General features: G+C 41.4%; 1 protein-coding gene and 1 long non-coding RNA gene across 23 annotated transcripts in view; one reads left to right on the top strand and one right to left on the bottom strand.

The window, feature by feature from the left end:
• PCED1B (PC-esterase domain containing 1B) overlaps positions 1-27527 on the top strand; it is a 130332-nt gene that overhangs the window by 81759 nt on the left and 21046 nt on the right. For 5 of the 19 annotated variants that reach the window (XM_045184411.3, XM_045184409.3, XM_045184408.3 and 2 more), the window contains exon 1: positions 21861-22017. The gene's annotated coding sequence lies outside the window, so the exon portion shown is untranslated. Of the gene's footprint in view, positions 1-11708; positions 12084-21790; positions 22022-27527 lie in introns of those variants that run through there. The other 14 variants (XM_024575909.4, XM_045184404.3, XM_045184406.3 and 11 more) reach the window with 7 other exon arrangements.
• On the bottom strand, positions 1075-27513 carry LOC123478221 (uncharacterized). 4 transcript variants are annotated; one of them, XR_006653372.3, is made up of 4 exons: positions 27379-27513; positions 26034-26248; positions 3629-3789; positions 1075-1340 (listed from the first exon to the last, which is right to left on the bottom strand). It is a non-coding gene; the product is annotated as an uncharacterized lncRNA (long non-coding RNA). The 4 variants fall into 4 exon arrangements; XR_008426503.2 differs by lacking the exons at positions 26034-26248; positions 27379-27513 and adding exons at positions 7845-7926; positions 21447-21582; XR_006653371.3 differs by lacking the exons at positions 26034-26248; positions 27379-27513 and adding an exon at positions 21447-21552.

Here is a 27527-nt window from a genome sequence, read left to right as displayed (position 1 = left end):
CTGTGCGTCCAGTCTATCCCATATCACCATGGAATAACAACACATTATTCTGGAATTACTGTTTTCTCTTTGCATATATGTCTGGTTTTCTTAAATAAAATGGTAACTATCTCAATAATGGAGGCTATGCTTTATGTTCTTTGCCTCTTTCCATAGTGCCAGCAGAGTTTTTAAACCACATTACAGTAAATAGTTGTTGATTACAAGTAGAATGTATTCTTTTTGCTTTCATTTTCCTTTGATATGAAAGTCAAGTTGGCTACAGACAACAGGGTGCTTGAAAGGCTGAAATAAGAGAAATATGTAACCTGGAAAAAAAATACCCAAGTATGTCTAGTAAGCAAACGTGAATTTATGTCTACATATGGCAGACTAATTACCTGTCGAAGTGGGTAATCCTTTCAGACAGGAGCTCATTCAAATTTTAAATGATTTTATTCAAAACTGTCCTTTGGGGAAAGTTGCTGGAGTCTATGTTACATAAATCCAACACTCGCTTTAGACTCTGCAGTGGGAAAAAAGTAGGATTGGCTAAGTCCAGAGCTCTGCTTTCACTTTGAACATGAAATTGGCAGCCTAGATACTAGGCTGGGCTCTGCTACGTACTAGCTGTGACCCTAACATGCCATCGAATCCATCAGAACTCAGTGACTCCCAAAGTTCTCCACACGAATAATGTTGGTAAAGACAGCTAACATTGATGGAGCACTGGTCACTGTGTTGAGGATTTTTCAGGCATTATTCTACTTAACCCTCACAGTCATTCCTTGAGATGGGTACTATCACTATCCCCAAGTGAGGAAACGGAGGCTTACAGAGATTAATTTATCCAAGATCACAGGAGATCATTTTGGTGAAAACATAGTCTTTCAAGCCTAGCTCAAATGCTCATTCATCCCTCCCCACTTCTTCAAGCAGAGGGCATGATGTGGGGCTCTTCTAATACTTCACATGCACTGGTATTTTAGCACCTCTCCCATTGCAGTGTCACCGGGAAGGGACCAGGCCGAGGCAGGTCTGGAAGATGTAGGTTCTTGACTTTGTGCAGGAAAAATTTCAAGATAAAAGTCCAAGTGATTTGGAGAGTACATTTATTAAACCTTAAGATAGAGCAGGCAAGATCACAGCAACAGGTGTGGGCCTAGGTGGGACTGCTGTGCCCCTTTCAGAAACAAGTCACAGAGGCAGAAGAAGGGAGCCATGCTGGGCTGTGTGGACTCAGGAAACAAGTCACAGAGGCAGAAGGAGGATCCTTGGAGACAAGTTCATGGGTTTAGCCTGGGAGGAGCTGCCACTGCCTGCTGCTCCTCTGGTTCCAAGTCTTGTGGGGACCTTTAGCACTTAGGAAAAAGAAAACAAAGATACACACCTGAGGAAAGAGGGGGGAGCCTCATCCATGCTCAAAAGAGAGCAGGAACTGGCATCCTTTGTCTTACAGGTTTTTCATCTGTTTTCTGAAGGAGGGTGTTTCAGGGGAGGTCTCAAGGGAGGGTCTCAACAGAATATTCAACAGCTTTCCAGTCGTGTCCTTTGATATGCTGTTGCTTCAAAATGAGCATACAGGGGAGCTTGGGGTTATACTCTGGTCAGCTTCATTTTTACCTTGGATTTGTCTGGCTCAAATTGTTGTTTTGTTTTGTTTTTTTATCTTATTCCCCTGACTTTATTCGTTCTGGGGTTTGGCTGGCACTTACTGCACCAGCGGGGTCTCTGTTATCTGACTCCCTGACTAGGGTGATTTAAACTACTCTCTCTCTGGCTGGGCAGGAGAGGTATAAACCATGTGCTCCTGAATATCCTTGGTTAGGGAAGATAAGATCTTGCAATTTATTGGCTGGCTGTTCATTGCTCAGGTGTCTGTTCAACTATCTGTCTCAGTTTTCCCCATTCCACTTGTCAAGGAATTTCCTTGCTTCTTACGAACTTGCCTCAATAGTGCATTAAATGTTTTTGCATGTCTCTTCTAGCACACTGAATGCACTCTGAATTCCAGGCTCGGAATTAGTAGACACTTGATATAGGTGCCAAGTTAGTGGCCTCTCATGTTGTCCTCACAACAACTTTGTCAGTAGAACAACTCTTGCTTTTACAAATAAAGTCTCAGAGAAGTTAGTGGCTCAAGTTCACGCAGGAAGAAAAAGTGGAGTCAGGTTTAGATCCCAGCCTTCGACTGTCCCCACTCTATGCTGGCATCACTCTCCACTTCGTTGTCCAAAGCAATCTGAAAACCAGCATTAAATTACTAAACAAGGAGGCCATAGACTGAACAGACTCTAGTGCTGTGGTACCTACTTGAGAAAACTGAAACCTGAGGCTGCAAATGTCTGAAGGTTGAGCAATCAAAATGGTGAGAACAACCAATTACAAACAGCCAACTGAGCTTTAAGCCATAGCCAATCAAGAACATCCTTGCTTTGCTTCTCTTTTCTCTATAAATAGTCTCTCCTGGAGCCTGTCTTGGTAGAATACTCCTAACCACTTCTGGTTTGGCACTGCCCCATTCAAATTGATTTTTGCTCAAGTAAGCTCAAAATTTTTAATATGCCTAAGTTTATCTATTAACACCAGGGGCCCATTCTCTCCACTATTTCCCTGCTCGTGGTTGTTGCCGACTACTCCACTCCATCCTAGTCATTGTTCCGTCCGTCACCTTGTCCCTGTTCCCTTGACCACCACCATAACTCAGACTACCCCATCTGCACTCACCTAGGTTACTATAATAGATAAGGTAAAAGATTTGGAATTTTGGCTGACCTCCAAAACACAAAGATTAAAAATTACGGATGATGTAAAGTACAGTATAGGAAAGGGAGTAGCTAAAGAACTTATACATGTGACCCATGGACATCAACAATGGTGTGGGGATGGCCTGAGGGAGTGGGGGGTGCTGGGCGGACAGGGACAAAGGGGGGAAAAATCAGGACAACTGTAATAGCATAATCAATAAAATATAATTTAAAAAATTATGGATGACCATTATAAACAACAAGCATTTCTCATCATCTCCCTTGGAGACAAAGGCATGCTTCCCTGCACTCAGCCCTGAGTAGCTTAAATCATGGTTCACTGGGAAGTTAGAATTGTATTTTCACCTTGTGATAATAAATTTCTGTATGAGGATCAGCACACTGCTCTAGTCCTGTAAGTCACATGAGGCAAGCAGATAGTCTCTAAGAGTCTAACTTCATTTGCTGATTGCATTTCACCAGATTATTTCAGAGTCTGCCATTTAGGACCCAATTTTGATAACTGCATTTGTTTTCCTGAGTTGTTGTTTTTAATCCATTTCATTTCTCCGTTTCTCCAGGGCTGGGGTGCCTTTGCCTGGCTCCAGCCCTCACTAAGCTGCAATCCTGGTTTCCTGCCCACCTACCTGATGTTAAATAAACATCACATGCTTTTGGTGCCTTTTGCTGTGTGCTCTGCCACCAGTAGGGATGCTTGGTCACGTCGTGTGAAGTCCTCCCTGCAGTTCTGGCTGCTTGCCCTTTGCTGCCAGCACCCGTCAGATCACTTCCCCGCATGCTCCTGAAACAGAGGTCTCCCCACTGCCTGCCTGTCTCAGGGGTGGGTCTCTTTACAAGTACTGGAACTAGCTTAGACCCATGCATGTCCCTTTGATACCTACCTCTTGCGAACACAAGAGAAACTTCTTCAGAGCAAAGGAAGTCAGTCATTTTCGGCAGACTGCTCAGACTGTTTCAACAATGGTGCTTCTCCAAATATTAAGGTCTCTTGCTCTTCTGGGAGCCGTGGAACAAAGTACTGTAGTTAACATTCCCAGATGACCTGCCAAGCAGAAAGGTCACACTGGTGGGAGTTCCATGTGCTATTTAAAGGACAGCTGTTCCTCAGAGGGGAAAGCAGCAGGACACTGCGAGGATTTGAATGAGGCAGGGGAAGGTATAATCTGGCAAACTCAGATAGTAAATGAAACTATTCCCTTCAAAAATGACACTGGCCATTTATTCTGTATTGTAATTCCATTGAAAGTTATTGTCTTCATTATGAATTTGTGAATTATTTATTAGCATTATATATTTAACTCACTAAATGAAGAAATGTGTTCTTGTAGGAGAGAAAAAGAAGCCTGTTTTAGTCTTTTGGGATTAGTCTTTAGGAATATTTTTAAAGTTGGAGCTATGTCTCAAAAGAGACAATGAGGATTGTGAGAAAATGAAACAGTCTCTTTTCCATACTCATGTTTACAACTCAATACCATCTGATAATTGATGGCTGCAAGTTTATCCCTTTCCCTCTACCTGCCCTCTTTCCTCCTCTGTCTTCCTTGTTTAGAGGTAGCAACTCCCAAAAAACTGCACGATAGTAGAGGAGTGGGGGGGCGGGGGGGTGTTCTGTTGTAGAAGATGTAGTTCCTGTGTCTTGTCACGGTGAGATCCGGAAACAAGAAGATTGCTCATACGGTCCCAGCACAGTTCAAGGTCAGATGTTGAAACAAGTTAGGAAGATCTAAGAAAATCATACCTGAGTCCATCAGAGTTGTCTGCCCTGGTTTTTCCATTCTCCACTTCCTCACCTTCCCTTCACTTTTTTTTGTGAAGTCAAATATTCATTTTTTTCACTTTATTATGTCCATGCAAAGAGGACTTAGAACTTAAGGTTGAGGGCACTGTGATTATGCCTTTAAAAAAAAAAAACTACTGGCTTTTCCCCATGTAAGTAATAATTGTGTTTTTAAAAAAATGCTGTGTTGTCTTTATCTCTATTCTAAGTCCTCCCACACCTTCCAATATTCTATCAGTCCAATTTTCCACAAGATTAGTCAAACTAGGTAATATATGTGTTCCAATTCCAAAATAAATGAATTCTTTTAAATTTGCAAGGGCTATGATATATGGCTCTATGTTTTTAAATTAGAAAATCTCAACATTTTCAAAGTAGTATTTATGAGCATCCTTTTTAAAAAATAGGAAAACCATAAAAACATATATGGAAATGATACCATCTGCCAGTGGTAGTGCATTACTAGGAAGAGCTTAGGGCTAGGGCTCCGGCTGTAAAGTACCTACTTTACCGAAACAAGGTTCTCGCCTATCTGTGCCTTAGTTTTCTCATACATAAAATGGAGAAAATGTACCTCCTACTACATGGACTGTTTGATGTTTAATTTGGATAATATATGTAAATCAGTTTATATATAATGCCTGACACAGTAAATAATCAGTAAATATTAGGTATTATTTAGCATAACAGCAAAGAAATAAACAATTTAAAAATACTGAAAGACTATCTAGAGCTATGTATCAAAAATATGTACATAAAATTAAAAGAAAAATAATAAGCTGGAATAAAACATTAGCTTCATGTATGATAGAGCAAAAAGTTAACATTTAATATATAATAAGCTTTCGATAAAATAGAAAAACAAGCAAAGTATATAAATTGGTAGTTTAGAAAAGAAATAAAACTGGATAAATGGAAACATATCTGCCCTTGTAATAAAAATTTTGTATTAAAATATAATGATAAACCAAAAAGGAGAGAAGACACACATTAGTAATATCAGAAATGAAAAAAGGTCCATCACTACTGATCCCATAACCCTTAAAAGAATGATAAAGGCATATTATGAACAACTCCATCACCACAAAGATAAAAACTTAGATGAAATGGACCATTTCTTTGAAAGATGCAATCTACTAAAACTCATACTTAGGAGAAATAGACAATCTGAATAAGCCTACATCTGTTAAAAAATTGAATCAGTAATTAATAGTCTTCCGAAACAGAAAGTACCAGTCCCAGAAAAAATGACGCCAACTCTCTATACTCCGTCCCAGAAATAGGAGCTGAGGGAATACTTCCTGACTCCGTCTGTGAGTCCAGCATTCCGCTAACAGCAAAATCAGACAGAAACATGAAAGAACGGAAAGCTACAGACCCATGTCTCTCATAAACATAGAGGCAAAAATCCTTGACAGAATATGAGCAAGTCAAATCCAACAATATATAAAAAGATTTATACACCATGATGAAATGGAGTTTATTCCAGGTATGTGAGACTGGTTCAATATTTGAAAATCAATAATGTAATTCATCTCATTAACAGGCAAAAGAAAAATAAGAATGTGATTATGTTAATAAATGTAGAAAAAAAGCATTTGAAAAAAATCCAATACCTATGCATGATTTTTAAAAATATGAAATTTAGCAAACTAGGAATAGAGGGAAAATTCCTCAACTTGATAAAGAATATCTACAAGATACCTACACCTAACATCACACTTAATGGAAACTAGATGCTTTCTCCCTTAGATTAGGGACAATGCAACTATGTCCTCTCTCACCATTTGTTTTCAATATTGTACTAGAAGTTCTAATTCATGCAATAAGATTATTTTTAAAGGAAATAAAAGACACACAGATTGGGAAGAAAGAAATAAAACCATCTTTTCTCACAAACATGATTATCTGTGTAGAAAATCCCAAAGAGTCAACAAAAAGTACCTGGAACTAATGAGTAATTAGTTGCATTAATTAGTTTCAAGGTAGAGGTTAATATGCTAAAGTAATTGCTTTCCTATACACCAGCAATAAACAATTGGGATTTGAAATTTAAAAAACAACACCATTTACATTAGCACCAATAAGAAAAAGAAAAGGAAATACTTAAGTATAAATCTAAAGAAATATGTGCAAGATGTATGTGATGAAAACTACATAACTGAAGAAAGAAATAAAAAAGATCTAAATAAATGGAGAGGTATGCTGTGTTCATGGACAAAAAGACTCAGTATTGTCAAAATATCAGTTCTGCCAATTTAATCTACAGATTCAACTCAATCCTAATAAAAATCCCAGCAAGTTATTTTGAGGCTGTTGACAAATTGATACTAAAGTTTATATGGAGGGGCAGAAGACCCAGAAGAGCTAACATAATATTGAAGAAGAACAAATTTTGAAGACTGAAACTATCTGGCTTTGATTCTTACCATGAAACCATAGTGATGTGGTGGTACTGGCGAAAGAATAGACAAATTGATCAGCGGCACAAAGAGCCCAGATATATAATAAACTGATCTTTGACTAGGGAGCAATTCAATGGAGAAATGACAGTCTTTTCAGCAAATGGTACTGGAACAACTGTACATCCAAACAGAAAGAAAGAAAGAAAGAAAGAAAGAAAGAAAGAAAGAAAGAAAGAAAGAAAGAAAGAAAGAAAGAAAGAAAGAAAGAAAGAAAGAAAGAAAGAAAGGGAGAAAGAAAGAGAGAGAGAGAGAGAGAGAGAGAGGGAGGGAGGGAGGGAGGGAGGGAGGGAGGAAGGAAGGGAGGGAGGAGGGGAGGAAGGAAGAAAACAGAGAAAGACAGAGAATTGATCCAAACCTTACACCTTTCACAAAAATTAACTCAAAATGGATCACAAACCTAAATGTAAAATGCAAAAACTATAAAAACTCTTAGAAGAAAATTTAGGTGACTTTGTGTTTGGCAATGAGTTGTTAGAGTCAACACCAAAGGCACAATCCATGAAAGAAAAATTGGTAAGTGGGACTTCTACAAAAGATTTTGTTAAAAGAATGAGAAGACAGGCCACAGACAAGGAGAAAATATTTACAAACCACACATCTGATTAAGAACTTATATCCAAAAAAATGGGACAACTGTAATAGCATAATCAATAATATATATATATTTTTTAAAAACAACCTATATCCAAAATATACAAAGAATTCTCAAAACTCAACAAGAAAACAAACTCAATTGGGCAAAAAATCTAAACAGATGCCTTACCAAAGAAGGTACAGATGGTAAATGAGCTTATGAAAAGATGCCCAACGTCCTATGTCACTAGGGAATTACAAACTAAAACAGTAAAGACATACCTATTACAATGGCCAAAATCGAGAGCAATGACACCACCAAGTGCTGCCAAGGGTGCAGAGCACCAGGAACTCTCGTTCATTGCTGTTGGGAATGCAAAATGGGACAGCCACTTCAGAAGACAGTTTTGCAGTTCATTACTAAGCTAAATTTAGCCTTACCCTACCATCCAGCAATCATGCTCCCCAGTGAGTTGAAAATTATGACCACACAAAAACCTGCATTTGAATGTTCTATCCTCATTTCCAAAATGAGGAAGCAACCAAGATGTCCTTCAAAAGGTGAATGCATAAACAACCTGTGGTACACCCACATAATAGAATAGTATTTAGTGACAAAATGAGCTATCAAGTCGTGAAAAGACATGGATGTACCTCATATGCATGTTGCTAAGTGAAAGCAGCCAGTCAGTAAAGGTCACATTCTGTGTGATTCCAACTAGGTATACGACATTCTGGAAAAGGCAAACTACAGAGATAAGAAGAAGATCAGAGGAGCCCGGGCCAGGCCGCTCGGTTGGTTAGAGCATCATCACAGCACACCAGGGTTGCGGGTTTGATCTCTGGTCAAGTCGCGCATGTGCGCGCGCGCGCGCACACACACACACACACACACACACAAGCCATCAGTGGGTGCCAAGTATTCTAGTGGAGGGAAGGATAAGTAGGTACAACGCAGGGATGTCTAGGGCAGTAAACTATTCTGTATGATACTGTAAGTGGGTAGATACGTGATATGTGACACGTGATGATATATGACTTCAAGAAACATGGTGGATACAAATATACCTTTTTCCAAACCCATAAAAGTTACAACACAGAGTGAACCCAAATGTAAACTAAGGACTTTAGTTAAAATAATATATCAACATTGGTTCATCAATTGTAACAAATGTACAACATTAATGCAAAATTTAATAATAGAGGAATCTTTGGGTGTGGGAGAGTATATATGGGAACTCTGTACTTTCTGCTCAATTTTCTCTGTAAACCTAAAACTGCTCTAAAAAGCAGCTTATAAATTAACATATATTATTAAATAAAATTATATAACATGTTTCACCTGTGACATTTTAAAATTATTTTTAATTGCAATATCCACCGTTGGTGAGGATGAAATCTATTCTCCACTCAAGGCTAGAATTATCTTCTTTAAAATTACGTATATATGTATATATATTAACTCGTGTGTATGTGTTAAGGGAGCACCTACTTTAAAACCTCTAATTGTTTCTCCGTGCCCTCTAAAAAAGGAATCCACATCACTCCCAACTTGCAGAGCCAGAGCAATGCCGCATCCATCGCAGGTATCAAGTAAACATTTGCTAAGTCGGTGTTGAGTAACACGGAAAATGCTGGACGGAGATGGCTGTGAATGCACTGAAATGTGCAGTCATCCAGCCCGTGCGTGTTTATCATCACACTCATGAGACTATCCTCACAGGCCTTGCCTTTCTGATGTCAGGATCCAATGTGCGATAACACTCCCCAACCACATCGAAACAATCCCTCTAACCCGCCTTAGTTCAGCTTGTGAGAGAGAGAGTGGAAGAAACTCATAATGACACCAAACCAGTCAAGGGCACGGGAGATGTGGATGAAAAAGCACAGTCGTTTATTTAAATTCTATTTCCCCACTGTTCTTAAACACAAAATAGGGATTTGTTTGAAGTTATTTGGAAGACTTTTTAAAGTTATAAATAGTTTGATTTTTAATACTGCCCTAACAGTGCTTTATTATTATTATACCTTAGCAAAGGAAACAAACACCAGTATTTTTAAGGCCATCTCTGAGTCAACCAGAGCATCTATCTGAAAACAGGCCAGTGAGCTCTGCCCAATGATGAAGAAATATCAAAAGCCATCAGATCAACTATAATATCAGCATGTTGGTACTACAAGTATCCACTTATCTGTATTCACTGTGAGCACCAAAACAAAACAGAAACAACTGAAAGAAGCTTATGAAGCATTAAGACTTTGAGACCCTGGCTGCAACGAGCTACAAAGAAATGGAAGTTCATTAGGAGCTCTGCACTTAACAGAAGGGTTAAAATTTACCACAACAGGGAATTGCTACTCAATAGCACCATCTCTGCTTCCATTCTTGGATTGGTAAGACTGTGAGAAGTCGTGCCAGCATTTGCCTATCAAGACATGATGCTGTATTGCAGAAACACATGTTTTCAGGCTATGCCAAACTGGACGTTGCCTGGGAAACTGGCTTCTGTTACAGCTGCAAGGAAAAACGTTCTGGGGCAAGGACAGTTTCAGAATTCTCTATGCCTGGCCCTGCTGCAGCATACGCTTGCCTGTCTTCTACCCACTGCCCTAATTTGATGAGATTCTGTGTGGTCTCTGATTCCGCACCGTTTTATGCTCTGGATTTATCCCCAGTCCTAGCTTGCTACCTCGTTTCCTTAATCCACTACTGCACAGGTGGAAAACACAGGGCCCACAGGCCAAATCCAGCCTTCTACCTTCTTTTATCCGGCCCTGCACCTTGTTTCTACCTGGCGGCAGCGCCAAGCTCCTTGCCCCTAGTTAAGGAGTAGTTACATTTATGCAGTCCTAACATTACATTTGGCCTTTTGAAGGCACCCACGAGGCCCCTGATGAAAATGAGTTTGACACCCCTACACTACTGCCTACAAAACAGGAGAGGCAGGTCATACCCCTAAAAAGTAACAGTTCCGGTGGCTCTAATTGGTTCTCCTTATTTGCCTGCCTCATTGTCTGCAAATAAGCTGATGTCTATAGATGGGCCATAACATTTCCTTCTAATTTAGCAATACATGCTATATGTTCAATGATTTTTCAGTGTAAAAGAGTCCGGATATCCTAGCTCAGTTTCCTCCCTAATCATGTTATCTTCTTTGTAATCGAGGCCAGGTATAGATTATGCTATAATCATCAACTAATTTAGCCTATAGCTTTTCGTTGGTTTGTGTCATTTTGTTTTTTTAATGGAAAAAAAGGAAAGGGAGAGAGGGAAGGAAGGAGGGAAAATAAAGAAAAAGAAACAAAAACCACACTCAATGAATATTAACCATAATATTACTATCAATAGTTGGCGTGAGGTCTAAGGTTTTTTGCGCTACCTCCTCTCCCTTGGCAGTTCCTTCAGCCTACGGGAGACAAGGCAAAAGCTCATTTCCATTTTTTCCTAGTTTTTGGAATTGTGTCAGTTTTTATAATCTTTTTTAAATTATATTTTATTGATTATGCTATTACAGTTGTACAAATTTCTCCTGTTTGCGCGCCCTCCACCCAGCACCCCCCCCCACTCCCTCAGGCAATCCCAACACTATTGTTCATGCTCATTTACATTTTTTCCACTCTCTCTTTACATGACTTTATTTTTTAAATCCGAGATTTTTTTTTTAAAGGACTGTATATGTTGGAAAGAAAAGTGAAAAAATAGATCTTACTGTGGTCATGGGTGCTGCTCTATCTCCACCTTGCATGGTGCACCCCCAAATGCCAGCACCTCCAGATGACTGGGTGACTTAGCTAGTGTTGGCTCCCCCCATAAGTAGATGGGATCTGAATGGGAGGGACTTGGACAGACTCATCCAAGAAAACTGGAACTGGAGCCAACTGCATTGCGTTGGACTAAAATGTTGCAAGAGGCTTTGAATGGGATGTTAGCAAACAATCGCCAAAAATCTCACTTGGAGAAGGTGTAGATGAGATTACCCTGGTGGTTTCCAGCAGAGGGCCTTCAAGGCAAAATCTTTTCAGGTCCTAGGTGGTACCCTGTGGTCAAAGCCTCAAAATAAAAGGCCTTTGGCCTGAAGGTGACAGACTGAGGGCTAAATTAGCTTAAGTCTTTGTCCCAAATATGTGAAAGAAATGATTGGTATAATAGCAATGTTGGTTTGAATAAGCATGTTGGATTGGTTGAGGTGAAGTGGAGGAGCTGGCAGCCTGTACTAATTAGCTCCTGAAAGAGGAAGCCCTAAACCACCTCTACGGAGCAGTCTGAGGCCGCAGGGGCATGCCCGCCAGCTGGCTGAGGCTGCTGCCCCCACCCAAGCCTGCTGACGGAAGTGCTGTTTCTCCCCTGATAGGACAGTAATGACCCAGCAGATCGGCAAGAGGCCAAGAGGAGCACCCAACTGCCTTTTTCTCCACTTAGCACGGGTGACATTGGGACATACCCACTGACCTCTCTTCCTTCCTCCTCTGGACGAGCCATGAAGGGACATGACAATGAGGAAATCATCCTTACATAAACATGTAAGTATGCATTCCCCGTCATCAGACACGACCACAGGGTAAAGGACTCGCATCAGGCTGTGAGCTGGGTCCGGGCCCTGTGCGTCCACGATGCACCCCCTATTCTTGAGACATCCCCTGAAAGAACTTATCCAGACACAACATTTTTTTTTCCATTTAAAGAAATTATAAGCTCACTCTTTAGTTTTCTTTAACAGACTAAGCCTGTGACAGGCATGATTTGTCGATTTTTCTTTGCCTACTTCCTCCTGAAATTTAAGTCTGTGGTTAATCAAACTCTGCAAAAGACAGTTTCTCCTTCAGACTCTGGGCTAAGATAAATCTGTAAATATTACCCCCCATTTTGTTGGGGGTTTTTTTCCTGAGGAGTGTAAGCAATCAAAGTAAAATTTTATGTAAATAAGGTATGAGAAATTTTCCCAGGGTCTCGATTCTGTGATTCACCAAATGCCAAGGACTTCTGAGCCTGCTATCACTACACAGCTAACCTGAAACCAAAGCAGTGGCAAGCGATGGACTTGGTGATTTCCACTCAGTGCCAGCCTTTGTTCCCCTACACGCAATAGCAAAACAGCCTGCGTGACTTTGCCACAATGCTTTCATTTCCGTTTACATCACCATTCTCTATGTGGCACCCACTAGGCATGGGAGTGGCTCCTGTCCAGGAGGCAGTGTGGCGCCGGTGTGGGGCACGGACAGAGAGCAAGGGCAGGCCAACCTGTGTGGGTTGATCCGGACCTTGCTATTTCCTAGCTGACTGGCCTGAGCAAAACCTGACCCTCTAGAAGCCCTTTCCCCTATTTCATATTCCTCATGGAGACAGTAATACCTACCCTGCAGGGTGGATTAAAAGGTGTCAGCTAATGGACATAAGAGGTCTGGAATATAAAGTAGACTCCCAATAAATGATAGTGAGGATTATTGTTGATTTTGTAAAAAGAGTCAATACACTTGAAGTGCTCAGAATTACACTCAGTACGTGTTCACTATTTATTATTGTGATTCAAGGAAACCTGGATGCCTTGTCAATTTGGGATCTTCAGGCCTCACTGGTGTAATGTTAGGTATTTGGCTGATATGCCTGATTAAGAAAAGGCAGAAGTTTGGTATTTTCAGAAAGATTTTTTTTGAAGATCTTGTTTATTTTAGAGAGAGGGGAAGAGAGGGAGAAAGAGTGGGAGAGAAACATTGATCAGTTTCCTCTCGAATGTGCCCCAACCATGTGCCCCAACCAGAGACTCAGCCTGCAGTCCAGACATGTGCCCTGACTGGGAATTGAACCAGTGACCTCTCGCTTTGTGGGACGACACTTAACCAACTGAGCCACACCAGTGAGGGCTTTCGTAAGATTTTAGACACAATTTAACAAGTTAAATTCATCCTATGAAAGGAAAGCAAAACTAGATGATCTGCACCTTAGAATGAGCAAAGACTGCAGGTTAGAGAATGTGTGGAGGAAGAAGAGAACATACGTGGGAAGATGGGTTTGGAGGCCACAGCAGGATCTCGGGTCTGTACTCAGGTAGAGGCTGTGCAAAGAGAAGTAGACTGAGCAAAGAGTGTTTAGAGGACACACTGCTATTTCCCTCTTTCTCCCTCCCTTTCCTCCTTTTTAAAAATTTTTTTCAAAAAGAAAATTATTACATCCATAATCCTGCCATTAGCATTTTGGTTTTAGAAAAAAATAATGTTACCACTGTTAGAATTAATTTATCATGTCACTCACAAGCATGCATTTTTTTGAAATATCCAGCATTTTAAAACTGAGAATGTTGTGGATAGTGCTTTCATATATGACAAGTTGAGAAAAAAATAAGTCATTTTAGAGAGAAATTTAATTTAATTTTTATATTATTAAGAATATTTTTATTTTTGCACTTAATCACTTTTTATTATTCAATTATAGTTGAAATACAATATTATATTAGTTTCGGGTGCACATCATACCGATAAAGCTCATACCTGTCTGACGCCACACAGTTACCAGAATGTCATTGACTACCGTATATTCCCTAACTGTACTTTACATCCCCCTGACTATTCTGTGACAACCAACTGGGGCTTCTTAATCCCTTCACCTTTTTCTCCCACCAGCCCACCACCCCTCCCGTCTGTCTACCGTCAAAATGTTCTCTGTATCTGTGAGTCTGTTTCTGTTCTGCTTGTTAATTTTTTTCTCAGATTCAATTGTTGCTAGATATGCATTTATTTTATTGTTAATATTTTTTCTCTTTTTTTCTTCTCTTTAAAGAAGACCCTTTAATATTTTGTATAATACTGGATTGGTTGTGATGAACCCCTTCAGGTTTTTCTTATCTGGGAAGCTCTTTATCTGTCTTTTGACTCCAACTGAGCTTTGCTGGGTAGAGTAATTTTGGTTGTAGTTCCTTGCTTTTCATCACTTTGAATGTTTCTTGCCACTCCCTTCTGGCCTGTAAAGTTTCTATTAAAAAATCAGGTGACAGTTTTATGGGAGCTCCCTTGTAGAAAACTAACTGCTTAGCTCTTGTTGCTCTTAAGATTTTTTCTTTGTCTTTATTTTAATTGTGATGTGTCTGGGTTGGGGCTCTCTGTGCTTCCTGGTCTTGTATGTCTGCTTTCTTCACCAGGTAAGGAAAGGTTTTCATCATTATTTTTTCAAAAAGGTTTTCCTTTTCTTTTTCTAATTTTAACTATATTTTCTTGATTATGCTATTACAGTTGTCCTGATTTTTTCCCCCTTGCCCCCCTCCACCAAGACACCCCACTCCTTCAGGCAATGCCCCCCACCATTGTTCATGTCCAAGGGTCACACATATAAGTTCTTAGGCTACTCCATTTCCTATATTGTACTTTATATCTCCAAGGCTATTCTGTAACTACCTATTTGTACCTCTTAATCCCCTTGCCTCTTCACCCATTCCCCCATAGCCCCTCCCATTTGGCAACCATCAAAACACTCTCCACATCCATGATTCTGTCTCTGTTCTTGTTTGCTTAGTTTGATTTTTAGATTCAATTGTTGATAGATATATATTTATTGCCTTTTATTATTCATACTTTTGATCTTCTTCTTTTTCTTAAATAAGTCCCTTTAACATTTCACATAATAATGAGTTGATGATGATGAACTCCTTTAGATTTTTTGACCTGGGAAGCTCTTTATCTGCCCTTTGATTCCAAATGATAGCTTTGCTGGGTAGAGCAATCTTGGCTGTAGGTCCCTGCTTTTCATGACTCTGAGTATTTTTTGTCGGTCACTTTTAGCCTGCAAAGTTTCTTTTGAGAAATCAGCTGACAGTCTTAGGGGAACTCCCCTGTAAGTAACTAACTTCTTTTCTCTTGCTGCTTTTAAGATTCTCTCTTTATCTTTAACCTTTGGCATTTTTATTATGATGTGTTTTTGCATGGGCCTCTTTGCATCCATCTTGTTTGGAGCTCTGTGCTTCCTGGACTTGCATGTCCATTTCCTTCACCAAATTAGGGAAGTTTTCTTTCATTATTCTTTCAAATAAATTTCCAGTTTCTTGCTCTTTCTCTTCTCCTTCTGGCACCCTTATGATGTGAATGTTGAACCACTTGAAGTTGTCCCAGAGGCTGCTTATACTATCCTCATTTTTTTGGATTCTTTTTTTTCCCCTTATTGTTCTGGTTTTTTGCTTCCTTATGTCCCAAATCATTGATTTGATTCTCAGCTTCATCCACTCTACTGTTGTTTTCCTGTAAATTGTTCTTTATTTCAATTAGTATATCCTTCATTTCTGACTGGATCTTTTTTATGCTGTTAAATTCCTCACTAAATTCCCTGAGCATCCTTATAACCAGTGTTCTGAACTCTGCATCTGATAGATTGCTTATTTCCATTTTTTTAGCTCTTTTCTGGGATTTTGATCTGTTTGTTCATTTGGGCCATGTTTCTGTTTCTCCTCATTTTGGCAACCTCCCTGTACTTGTTTCTATGTATTAGATAGAGATGCGTTGACTCTGTGTCTTGATAATGTGGCCTAATGTAGTAGGTGTCCTGTAGGGTCCAGTGGCACAGCCTCCCCTATCACCTAAGGTAGGTACTCAAGCTGTGCCCTTCATGTAAGCTGAGTACACCCTCCTCTTGTAGTTTAGCCTTCATTGCTGTTGGCAGATCAATGGGAGGGATTTACCCAGGCCAATCAGCTGCAAGGATTGGCTATGACCACTGACCACCCCACCACCCTTTGTGCTTCATGGAGGACCAGCTGTGCAGGGGCAAGGTGGTGGTGTTCCGACATGGACTGCAGCTGCCCACTGGGTGCACAGGCTCTGGGGTTTCCTGGGTGGTGCAGGGCAAGGTCAGCCCCCATCTGTGTTTTGCCCAGAGCCACCCTGCCTGAGCTATAAAGTAGTCTGAGATGGCTGCTGCTAGTGCCAGGCCTGGGCTGGCCTGAGTCTCACTGAGGCCAGCTGTTCCTTGTTTGAGAGGATTTAAGAAGTTGTAAAGCATAAGCTAAGACCAACCATTCATATGGAAAAGCAGCTTGGATGGGCCAGTAGGTTGGTCTCAGGGGATCTCCAGGGTGGGGCAAAAAGTATAAGCCAGGTTGATGGAGTCTCAGTATGGTACCAGCTTGCTGGCTCAGTTGGGTGAGGGTTCAGAATGGAACAATGGCCTCTGCTTGCCTTGATGCCAGATACTTCAGTTTCTCCCTAAACATTACTGGTGCCTTTCAATCTGCTACCCCACTGCTGCAGCTCAGAGGGAGTGAGCCTGAGAAGGTGAGTCCTTGTGTAGGTTCTTTAAGAGGAACTGCTAAGGGATCCAGCAGTTTGTTCCACTGACTCAATCCTAGCTGTTTTTTGCAACCAGAAGTTGTGGTTGCAAAAAACTTATCTCCCTGGCACTGGAACCCTGGCCTGGGGGGCCTGGTGTGGGCCTGGGACTCCTCGATCCTGAGATATCCTCCCAAATTTCAAAAAGATTTTCAATGTCTTGTTTTCTCTCTTCTCCGTCTGGCACCCCCATGATGCAAATGTTGGTACTTGAAGTTGTCCCAGAGGCTCTTTACACTATCTTCATTTTGGGTGATTCTTTTTGCTGTTCTGATTGGGTATTTTTTTCCTTCCTTATATTCCAAATCACTGATTTGATTCCTGGCTTAATCTACTCTACTGTTGATTCCCTGTAGTCCATTCCTATGCTGTTGATTCCAATATTCTTCATTTCAGTTGGTGTATCCTTCATTTTTGACTGGTTCTTTTTTTGTGGTTTCTGTGTGTCCTTTTTCATGCTTTTGAAGTTCTCACAAAATTCCTCGAAGTTCTCATTAAGTCTATGAGCATCCTTATAACCATTGTTTTGGACTCTGTATCTTGTAGATACTTGCCTCCATTTTATTTAGTTCTTTTTCTGGAGATTTTTCCTGTTCTTTCATTTGGGACCTATCTCTTTGTCTCTGCATTATGGCTGCTTCCCTGTTTGTTTCTATGTATCAGGTAGAGATGCTCTGTCTCCCAGGCTTGGTAGACAGGTGTCCAGTAAGGCTCAATGGCACAGCCTCCCGTCACCCAAACTGGGCACTACAGGTGCACCCCTGTGTGGGCTGCATGCACTGTCTTGTTGTAATTGAGGTTTGATTGCTGTTAGCATCACAGGGAGCAATTGACCCCCAGGCCTGTTGACTGTGAAGTCCATTTGCGACTACAGCAGAGGAGCTGCTGTGCAGGAGCCAACCCTATGGAGCAGGACTTCCTTCAGCAGGCTTTGGTGCGCAGCAAGACTGCCCCTTGAATGTGTTGCTCATGGAAGTGGTAGGTTTTGTAATCTGGCATGGTCTGAAGCTGTCCACTGGGTGCACAGGCTTTGGTACCTCCTGGGAGGTGCAAAGTCAGCCACCACCTATATATGCCCTCCCTGGGGCCACCCAGTATGAGCTACAGTGTGATCTGCCGATGGCTGCTACTTGTGCCGGGCTTGGAGGTGCCCAGGGAAGGCCAAGTTTTGAACCAAGGCTAGCTGCCACTAATGCTGGACCTGGGGCCACTTAGTGAGAGGTATAGAGCATGCCAAGGCCAGATGCTGCTTGTTTGCAATTTGTGAACCTTTGAGAGATTTTCAGAAAGTCTGCAACAGGAGCCAAGACAGGCAGTTTGTATGGAAAAGCCACTGGAAATAGCTTGGGTGGGCCCACAAGTTGGGTGGGGCAGGGTCTCAGGGAATAACCAGGGCATGGTCAACAGTGTTAGCCAGGCTGATGGACACTCAGATATGGCACCCGCCAGCCAGCGTTGTGTGTGTGTGTGTTTGGCAGGGAATCTCAGAAAAGGAACAGTGACCTCTGCCAGCACTCCAGCTCTCATCCTGATGCCAGACAATTCAATTCCTCCCTGTATGTCCCTAGTGCCTTTCAAGCTGCTGCCCCAGTGCTAGAACTCAGAGGGAGCAAGTCTGAGTAAGTTCGTGCATGGGCTCTTTAAGAGGAACTGCCTGGGACTCCAGAAGCCTGTTACGCTCAGCCACACTCTACAGCCAGAAGTTATGGGACTTCTCTTTTTAGTACTGGAACCCTGGGCTGGGGAACTTGGTGTGAGGCTGGGACCCCTCGCACCTCAGTGGTGACCTCAACAGCTGAGATATGCTTCCCAATTTTTACCGAACACATGTGGGTGTGGGACCAGCCTTTCTGCATCCGTACCCCTCCCACCAGTCTCAACGTGGCTTCTTTACATCCATAGTTGTAGGACTTCCATTCAGCTAGATTTCAGGAGGTTCTGAATGATGATTGTTCTGTAGTTTAGTTGCAGTTTTTATGAGGTTGTGGAAGGATTCAAGTACTGCGTTTACCTCTGCTGCCCTCTTGACCAAAAGTCCCAAAGAATTTTTTAAATGCAGATCATCAATGTGAAAGGTAATGGAAGATTCTCTGCCAGCCTCTCTGGTTAAAAGAGAGATGATGCCCCTAATATACTTGTGGTCTAGGATGAAGCTTTCTTATTTGCAAACTTTATGCTAATGTGGATTGAGGAAGGGAAGAGTTGTAACTAATAAATAGCTAAGTCAACTAATTGGTAACATAAAACCTAAATAGAGTGTCTGAGCTACTAGCCTGGGGTTTGACAAAGCTATGCTCCTGCAGATGTGGTAATCAGGTAAACTTTAGAGAACTGAACAATGAAATACTCTCCAGCCTTTAAAAAGAAGGAAACTCTTTCACGTGCTACAACATGAGTGAACCTTGAGAACATTATATTAAGTGAAATAAGTGAATCACAAAAAGACAAATACCGTACGATTTCCTTCTATGAGGTATGTAAAGCAGTCAAATTCCTATAAACAGAAAGGAGAATGGTGGTTGCCAGGGGCTGGGAAGAGGGACAAAAGAATTTTTGTTTAATGGAAATGTAGTTTCAGACCTACAAGACGAAAAAGTTCTAAAGGTCTGTTTCACAACAATGTGAATATACTTAACACTACTGCACATACACTGAAAAGGGTTAGGGTAGTAACAACGAAGGGAAAGAGAAAAGAGGCGGCGGGAGAGAGAGACCGAACTGGAATCAGAAAATTAAGGCAGTGGTTTGGAGTCTTCTAAAAATATTTAATATTATTTAGAGGTGAGGGACATTGCTAAATAATTTAAGGCCAATTTCTCCCAAGGTATTAAATTACTCTTTGTAAAAGGGCTTATAACTTTTTATTTTTTACTGAAATTCATGAACTGCAGCACTGGGATAGTGGGACCAAGGCTCAGGACTCCAGCTCTTAATCCAAGTTGAGCTGTTAGCCTGGCTGTGTGATTTCGGTGGCCACTTGACCTTCACTTGACCTAAGGATGGTCTCTGTCACCCCACCCACTTTTACAACCTGTTTCTGCAGGATAGGAGCACACCAGTCCATAGAATTGTGCCCATCCCACAGGGTCCTTTGCAATGTTTACATTTTATTCAGTGGTAGCCATTTAAAGTATATTTTTATATTACTAAGTTAGTAATATAATTTAGTAATTATATTTTATTTTCCTAAAGCATGGGTGTATGTATATTAATTCCTACAATAAATTGAGCATTTATTAAATGCCTTGCACTCTGCTTAGCACTTTGCATATTCAATGTCCACAACTGGAATTGGGCCAGACAGTATTAAGTAACTTTTCCAATCACACAGCTCATGGGTTACAGACCTGGGACTCTGAACTCAATTTTTCTGCCTGCAAAGGCCATGCATGCTCTGAACCCTAAGCTAAACTGGAGCAGAATACAGAACTTGCATAAAACATAAGCATTCTAAGAAAGTCTGTAGAAAAGTTTAAGAAATCTAACAGAACTGGGTCTTTTATAAATTCACTCCTCGAATTCTATCCACCCTGGCAGCACCAACAATAGGGCTCCTCTCCACCCATAACCTCTCGAATCCCAACACTACAGCCTTGCTGCTCAACAGCGCAAGAGTTTGCATGTACTGACTTAGAGAGTTTAGTCCAGTTACTGAATTGAACTCATGAGAAGGTCTAATCCCAAGTATCAAAATTCTTAATATACTGCCAGAGAAGTGCTCGCGCTCCCATAGAAACAAATCGTTCGAGTGTGTTCAGAGTGCTAATTGCACACGCTTTGAAGAGAAACTATCAAAAATATGTAAACTGTTTCAAGTCAGACAAGCAAACAAAACACGTATTGTTTTGTGATTTGCCAAATGTGGTTCTTTTTCTTAAGGTAGCCACGTATAGAACACAGACACACATCAGCTGGCCAAACTAAGTTTATTTATAAGTAAATATTTAGTGGCCTCATTCTGGCCCTCTTGATGTACTCTGTTGCAAGAAGATAAGAAAAATAAGTGTTGCTTGAAATAGAAAATGTGGATAAAATGATAATGGATTTTAAAGATAAGTTTAAATTGATCTGTGGCTGGAATTATTAAAGGGTTATTAATATTAAAGGAACATTATTTTTGCCCTTATGTTTAGAGCATTTTTCGCTGTCTAATTAAAATATCTGGCTTTTATGGGTTTGGTTTTAAATAAATGATGGCTTAAAATAAATTATAAACATATAATGGCATATTAACATACATTAATAGAAACCAAAAGGCAAAACTGCAGGCCTGACTAAGTGTAATTTCTGCGTACTCTAGACGTGTACCCACGTGGCTAAAACAGACTAGAGAAAACCTAAAATCCATGCGGAGCGCCCTCAGTTCAAGTTAGGGCTCCCAGCTCACGTAGGGCTCCCTGCTGCTCAATGATTACAGCCTCTCCCATCTCCTAGTCACCTGTTTCATATTTTCTTGTTCCTCAGACCTCTAACACCACCTTCCCCAGATTCACTCCCCGCTGGTGACCTTGACCTTTTTGCCTACTTCACTGACAAAACACAGTCAGGAAACCCCCCACAAGCCAGCATGTCCACACCTACCTGTGGTGATCAAAATCTAGATTCCTCATCCTTGGTTACAGGCCATAACCAAGGCTGGTTACAGGGACGCTGTGGAACGCCACATGCTCCATAACCAGGGCCTGGTTACAGGGCCTAACCAATGGAATCATGACCACATAACAAACCCTTATTGGCTGAGGTAAAGTTACCATAGAGGTAACCTCAGTCTCACCCCAGGTTACCATAGAAGTAACCTAAGGCTCACCCCATTGGGTATACAGAAGTAAAGTTACTATAGAGGTAACCTTAGTACCAAGAACACATAACATACCTACCATAGTGATTGCTATGTTACAGCCTATAACGGAATCGTGTGTAAAAAAGAAAAAACACTTTATGTAACAAAGTTTTATAACAAAAGGATATATATTAGAAGCTTGGACAGTAAAGATTGCCTTTGGCTGTTTGCCTCTGGCCATTCGCCTTCCCTCGAGAGTGGTGTCTTATTTGCAGCTCCTCAATTGGTGCCCCGTGTGAGGACCTCGAAGGAGCTGGTCGGGACTGATTGCACCGACGGCGAAACCGAAAGTGTCAGGAGTGGACTACTTTTGTAGGTAATCAGATCTAACCATGGGGAATTCCATGACTTAAGAGCAACAGATATTCTTTAATCTCTTAAAACAGCTGGTAAAAGTTTCAGGCTGTGAGATTAAGGATAAACAGTTGCTTGCACTTTGGCAGTGTGTGAAATATCACTGTCCGTGGTTCCCGGATAAGGGTACTCTAGATACCACGGTTTGGCCACGCATTGGAAAAACGCTAGGAGAGGAGCAGGATAAGTCGGGAACTATCAGAGGTCACTTATTGGGGACATGGTCTATGGTTGAGGTAGCTTTGCGCCCTTTGCGGGCTGCAGTGACCTCTGAAGGGGTGGTAGTTAAAGTTTCTGACTCCAATTCAGAGGATGATGAGACCCCTTCCTCTAAGGATCCCACTGCTCCTCCAGATCCACGGGGCTTTGACCCCCTATTCCCAGTGATACGACAGTCCTTTCCCCCTTCTAAGCCACCTCTTAGGCCCCCTGCTAGGTCTCTTTTCTCAATTAAGGGAGGGGGACATAAAGGGACCATGTTTCAGTGTCTTAGAGAAGCCCAAAAAGAAGGATGCTTACTTCTTCCGGTGACTCTTCCTACTGGTCCTATGGAGGACCCTACCCATGAGTATTTACCATATAATATCTTTAAGGAAGTGAAAAGAAGTATTAAAGAAAATGGTTTGCATTCCCCTTATACTCATGGTATGGTGGAGGCTATAGGTGGACAATTTCATATGACCCCCTGGGACTGGAAAGTATTTTGTAAAACCTTGCTGACTCCTGCTCAGAATGCCATGTGGCTGAGTCTTTATCGAGATGAAGCCGGAGCGCAGGCTGTCAAAAAAATTGTCAAAAAATATTCCTATAGCAGTTGATATGCTTAATGGAGAAGGGGACTATGCTACTTTGGCTCCACAGACTGAAATGGATGAACGAGTTTTTGAGCAGTGTTCCAGCATAGCTGCCAAATGTTGGAAGCAGATTCCAGAGCATAGAAAACCTGATGGGTCCTTCGTTAATATTAGGCAGGGACCGACTGAGCCCTATATGGATTTTATAGACCGACTGCAGACAGCAATTTTTTGGCAGGTTGAGAATGAGGATGCAGCACAAAACTTATTGATACAATTGGCCTATGAGAATGCTAATCGGGACTGTCAGACTGCTATGGGCCCCTTAAGAGGCACTGTGCGAGATATAGGTGATTATATAAAAGCATGTCAGAACGTAGGGACCGAATCGCATAAATTACATACCATGTTTGAAATGATGACCTTGCAATCTCAGGGGACATGCAACAATTGTCATAAAAGGGGTCACTTTTAAAAAGATTGCCCTCAGAGAAGCAAAAAAAAGGAGTTTGTCTAAGATAGGAGACAAGGTATATCAGAGATGTTTAAAGTCGGGTCATTCAGTAAAGATGTGTAGATCCAAATTTCATAAGGATGGATACCCCTTAGACCCTTCGGGAAACGCCCGGAGGAGCGCACGCCCTGGCGCCCCAAAACAATACCAGGGCTACTCCCTGCAAAGTTCCCCTCAGCAGACAGCCGAATGTATGTCTCTCAACTCTTCTCGGCCACCAAAGGGAGTGCCAGCCTGGACTTGGCCTCCTCCAAGGACTATGAACTAACTGAGATACATAAAGTTTATTTAATAGGTACCAATGTTTACGGTCCCTTACCTAAAGGATTGGTGGGCTTAATGATCGGAAGATCTAGTGTAACTTTGAAAGGTCTGAATGTGCATATTGGGGTTATTGACTCTGATTATTTGGGAGAGATTAAAATTCTGGTGTCTACAGGCTCGTACTCTGTAATAACTACAGGGCAAAGACTTGCTCAGTTATTACTTTTACCATATACCGTCCCTCAAAGCCACCAAACATCCAGGGGAAAGGAAGGGTTTGGGAGTACTAATGTATTGGATGTTTACTGGAGTACCAGTATTTCTCAACAAAAACCTCTATGTACGTTAACAATGATGGGAAAACAGTTTGAAGGGATGATAGATACGGGAGCAGACATGTCCGTGATTTCGGCTCAGTTATGGCCAGAGAACTGGCCAGTTCAAACCTCTTCTGTAGGGGTCCAAGGTATAGGCTATGCTCCCAATCCTTTACAAAGTTCTCAATACCTCCCATGTAAAGGGGAAACCGGACAAGTAGCCTACTTTAAGCCTTTAATTTTAAATATCCCTTATAATCTTTGGGGAAGAGATTTGCTTCAGCAGTGGGGAGCTACGCTTCATGTTCAAAATTTTTAGCAGCGGCCATTGCCAACATTCCTCCGCTACCCATTAAATGGAAAACTGAAAAGCCAATATGGGTAGAGCAGTGGCCGCTTAAGGAGGAAAAGATGTCTCAATTAATGATTTTAGTCCAAGGGCAGTTACAGGCTGGTCATATTGAACCAAGCACTAGCCCTTGGAATACACCTGTTTTTGTTATACCCAAAAAATCGGGTAGATGGAGATTACTACAAGATCTAAGAGCTATTAATGAAGTTATGGAACCTATGGGACCTTTACAACAAGGTCTCCCCACACCTACTATGATACCTGTCTCCTGGGCAATGATTATCATAGACTTAAAGGATTGGTTTTTTACTATACCTCTAGCGAGGCAGGATAGGGAAAAATTTGCCTTTTCTGTTCCTGTAAAAAACAACCAACAGCCAGTTGCACGATATCAATGGGTAGTTTTACCTCAAGGGATGAAGAACAGTCCTATGATTTGTCAACATTATGTCCACCAAGCTCTTTTGCCTATATGCAATCAATTCCCTGCAGCACTAATAATCCATTATATGGATGACATTGCTGTAGCCCACGCACCTACCCATACACCAGCATTATGCTCCCGTACTGGGTCTCCCCATCCTTTTTCTGCTTGGTCAGTCCTAGCACCTATTCAAGGTGAACCCCTCTGCTTGGGCACTAGATCCAGACCCTTTCACCAACTCAAGCACATCATTTCAGCACCTTCCCCCATTCCTCCTGCATCATCTGTATTTCCCCATTTACTGAATCATTCCCATAAACATACAAACATGCTATTATTGTTCCCATCATAGAGGAAAATAAAACTCCTCTAACCCCACTTCCCCCTCCACCTAACCTCTCATTCTCTGCTTCTCTTTATAGTAAAACTCATGGAGGGTGGTACTGTCTCCAATTCTCTCTTAACCACTCTAATCAGCCTTTGTCCCCACTGCTCTATCCAAATCACCAAAGTCCCACAGGATATATTACAGCCAATGATCAGACATCCTCCTTGGCTTATGAAATATCTCGGAAATAGACAACCCCTCCTGTCCGCCCTCCCTTGAAACACTTTCTGCTCTCGGCTTCCAGAACTTCACACTCTAGTTTCTTCCTGCTTCACTGATCCTTCCTTCTCAGTCTCTTTTACAGGTCCCTCCCGTCTTCCTGACCACCTACACCTGGAGTGCCCCAGGGCTCAGTCGTTGAACCTCCTTTCTGTCCTCGCTTCACCTTCTCCATTGGCCATAGCATCCAAACCAAATTAATATCTCCAGCCTCTCCCCTCACCTCCAGGCTTATCTATCTGAATCCCCTCCCAACACTTCAATTCCAGTGTGTCCAAGGCATCTCACATGTAACAGGCCCAAAACCTGACACTTGACCTCCAGTCCCCAAACCTGTTTATCCCAAATTTTCTCCATCTAAGTAGATGCAACTTCATCTTTCCTGTTGCTCAGGCCAAAAACCTTGGAGCTAGCCTTGTCTCCTCTCCTTTCCTCACACCTCACCTCCTCTCCCCAGGTAAATCCTATCACCTCTACCTTCAGATTATATCCAGAATCGGACCACTTTTCATTCCTCAGCTGAAATATCACTCTTATGAAGGAAGGAAGAGACAATAAAATATTTCAGAGAGATTTAGAATATCCGTATAGAATATTTCTGGTAGGGTAGACAAGAAGCCGATGACAGTATTTCTTCTAGAAGGAAATGAGGGGTTAGGGAACAAGAAAGAGAGGGAGACTTCTCATTCATACCCCTTGTACCTTTTGAAGTTCTGTGCCATGTGCATTAAATGCCCTCCAAAAATAAGCAAAATAATTTAAGAATGATGATGATGGCCTTGCGCCCTGTCTGGCCTCCCAGTGAGAGGCCAGCGAAGATGACATGCTCCAGCTGCAGTCGGAAGGGCTCCAGGTCCCTGCACAGCTCCACCAAGGTGACAGTCATTCAAGCTTTCTCAGATCCTCAGGTTCACTGTCTGCAAAATTAAGATAATAATTAGAGCTTGCCTTAGTTTGCGAAGGGGGATCTGTTGTGAGAAAGCACATTCTACATGTAAGACATATACACACATAAGTTTTCATTACCCTTTAGGAAAAAGCAAAGTTCGGTGGGTAAGAAAGAAGCCTGCACACTGAGCTGTGGAACATGAAATGGGGCCAGAATAGCAACAGGAGCTGTCTCTGTGTAGCATAATAAGTTCTTGGAACCAAGAAAATCTGTTTCTTAGTCTTAAACAACTTTAAATTTAACAAGTATAATCAAGATTATCATTTGCATTATTCCAGCTAGGCTGTTCTCCGGTCTTGTGATGATTATGCAAATTTCAGTCATCCTCCCCTAGATTGCTCTTTTATCCTCGCAGTACACAGACTGGCTGAAACCTAACGAAATGGAAACATTTGCAACTCACAGATATGCTAGAATCAAATAATGGCAATTTTTCAAAGTTACATAATAGACGGATCTAAATTTTAAAATACTAAAGTTATCAATTGGGTTCTAGATGAAACCCTGCCTGGAGACACAATAATAATTGATAAATGTAAAATAACTGGATTTAATGGCTGTCGATGAGAGGATAGAAACAATGTGTAATGTGTGGAATTAATTTTTAAGCCACACATTGCGTAATCAATGAAATAAAGTAAAATGACATTTTCTGAGAAAAGACAACCATGTTTGCTTTATAGGCTGGTTTCCCTAAATAGCATAGTATTAAACAACAACAACAACAACAAAAACCTAAGCACATAGGGCATGCATGAATATGCATTTCAGGACTGTTTGGGAATCTGTTACTTTTATTTGTTAGTTATTTTATGCCATTTAATGTAATGGAGAAATGTTGTATTCTACAGTGTTTAAAACACCTATGGTAGATTCACTGTGTGAGAAAAACGTTTTTAAAGCTTTACTTCCTCATTTCTTTTTCTTTTCTTGTGATTCATTTCCTCCTCTTTCATCTTGGAATTTGTAGGGGAGGTGATATTCCTCCTCCTCCAAATCATATCCTTCCAAAGAAAAGAAAAGAAAACAAAGTTCCAAGCTTATCTATATCTAATCAATCAGAATGCCACTTCCGGTCCCCCGCCCCCTTCAAGTTACCTCTTGGTTTCAAATGGAACAGGAGGAGGACTCAGAAGATTGTCCTGGCCTGCGGCTTCCTGCATTTACCTGAGACCTGCAGCTGAGGCCCATAGTTTTCTGACGCTGCAGAGTGATCTCTCATTTCACCCACAGGGCTGGGAGAAGCA

The sequence above is a fragment of the Desmodus rotundus genome, chromosome 3 (assembly GCF_022682495.2).
Source record: "Desmodus rotundus isolate HL8 chromosome 3, HLdesRot8A.1, whole genome shotgun sequence".
NCBI lineage: Eukaryota > Metazoa > Chordata > Mammalia > Chiroptera > Phyllostomidae > Desmodus > Desmodus rotundus.
Note: the sequence above shows the minus strand (reverse complement) of the source record. Positions and strands in the feature narration are given on the sequence as shown.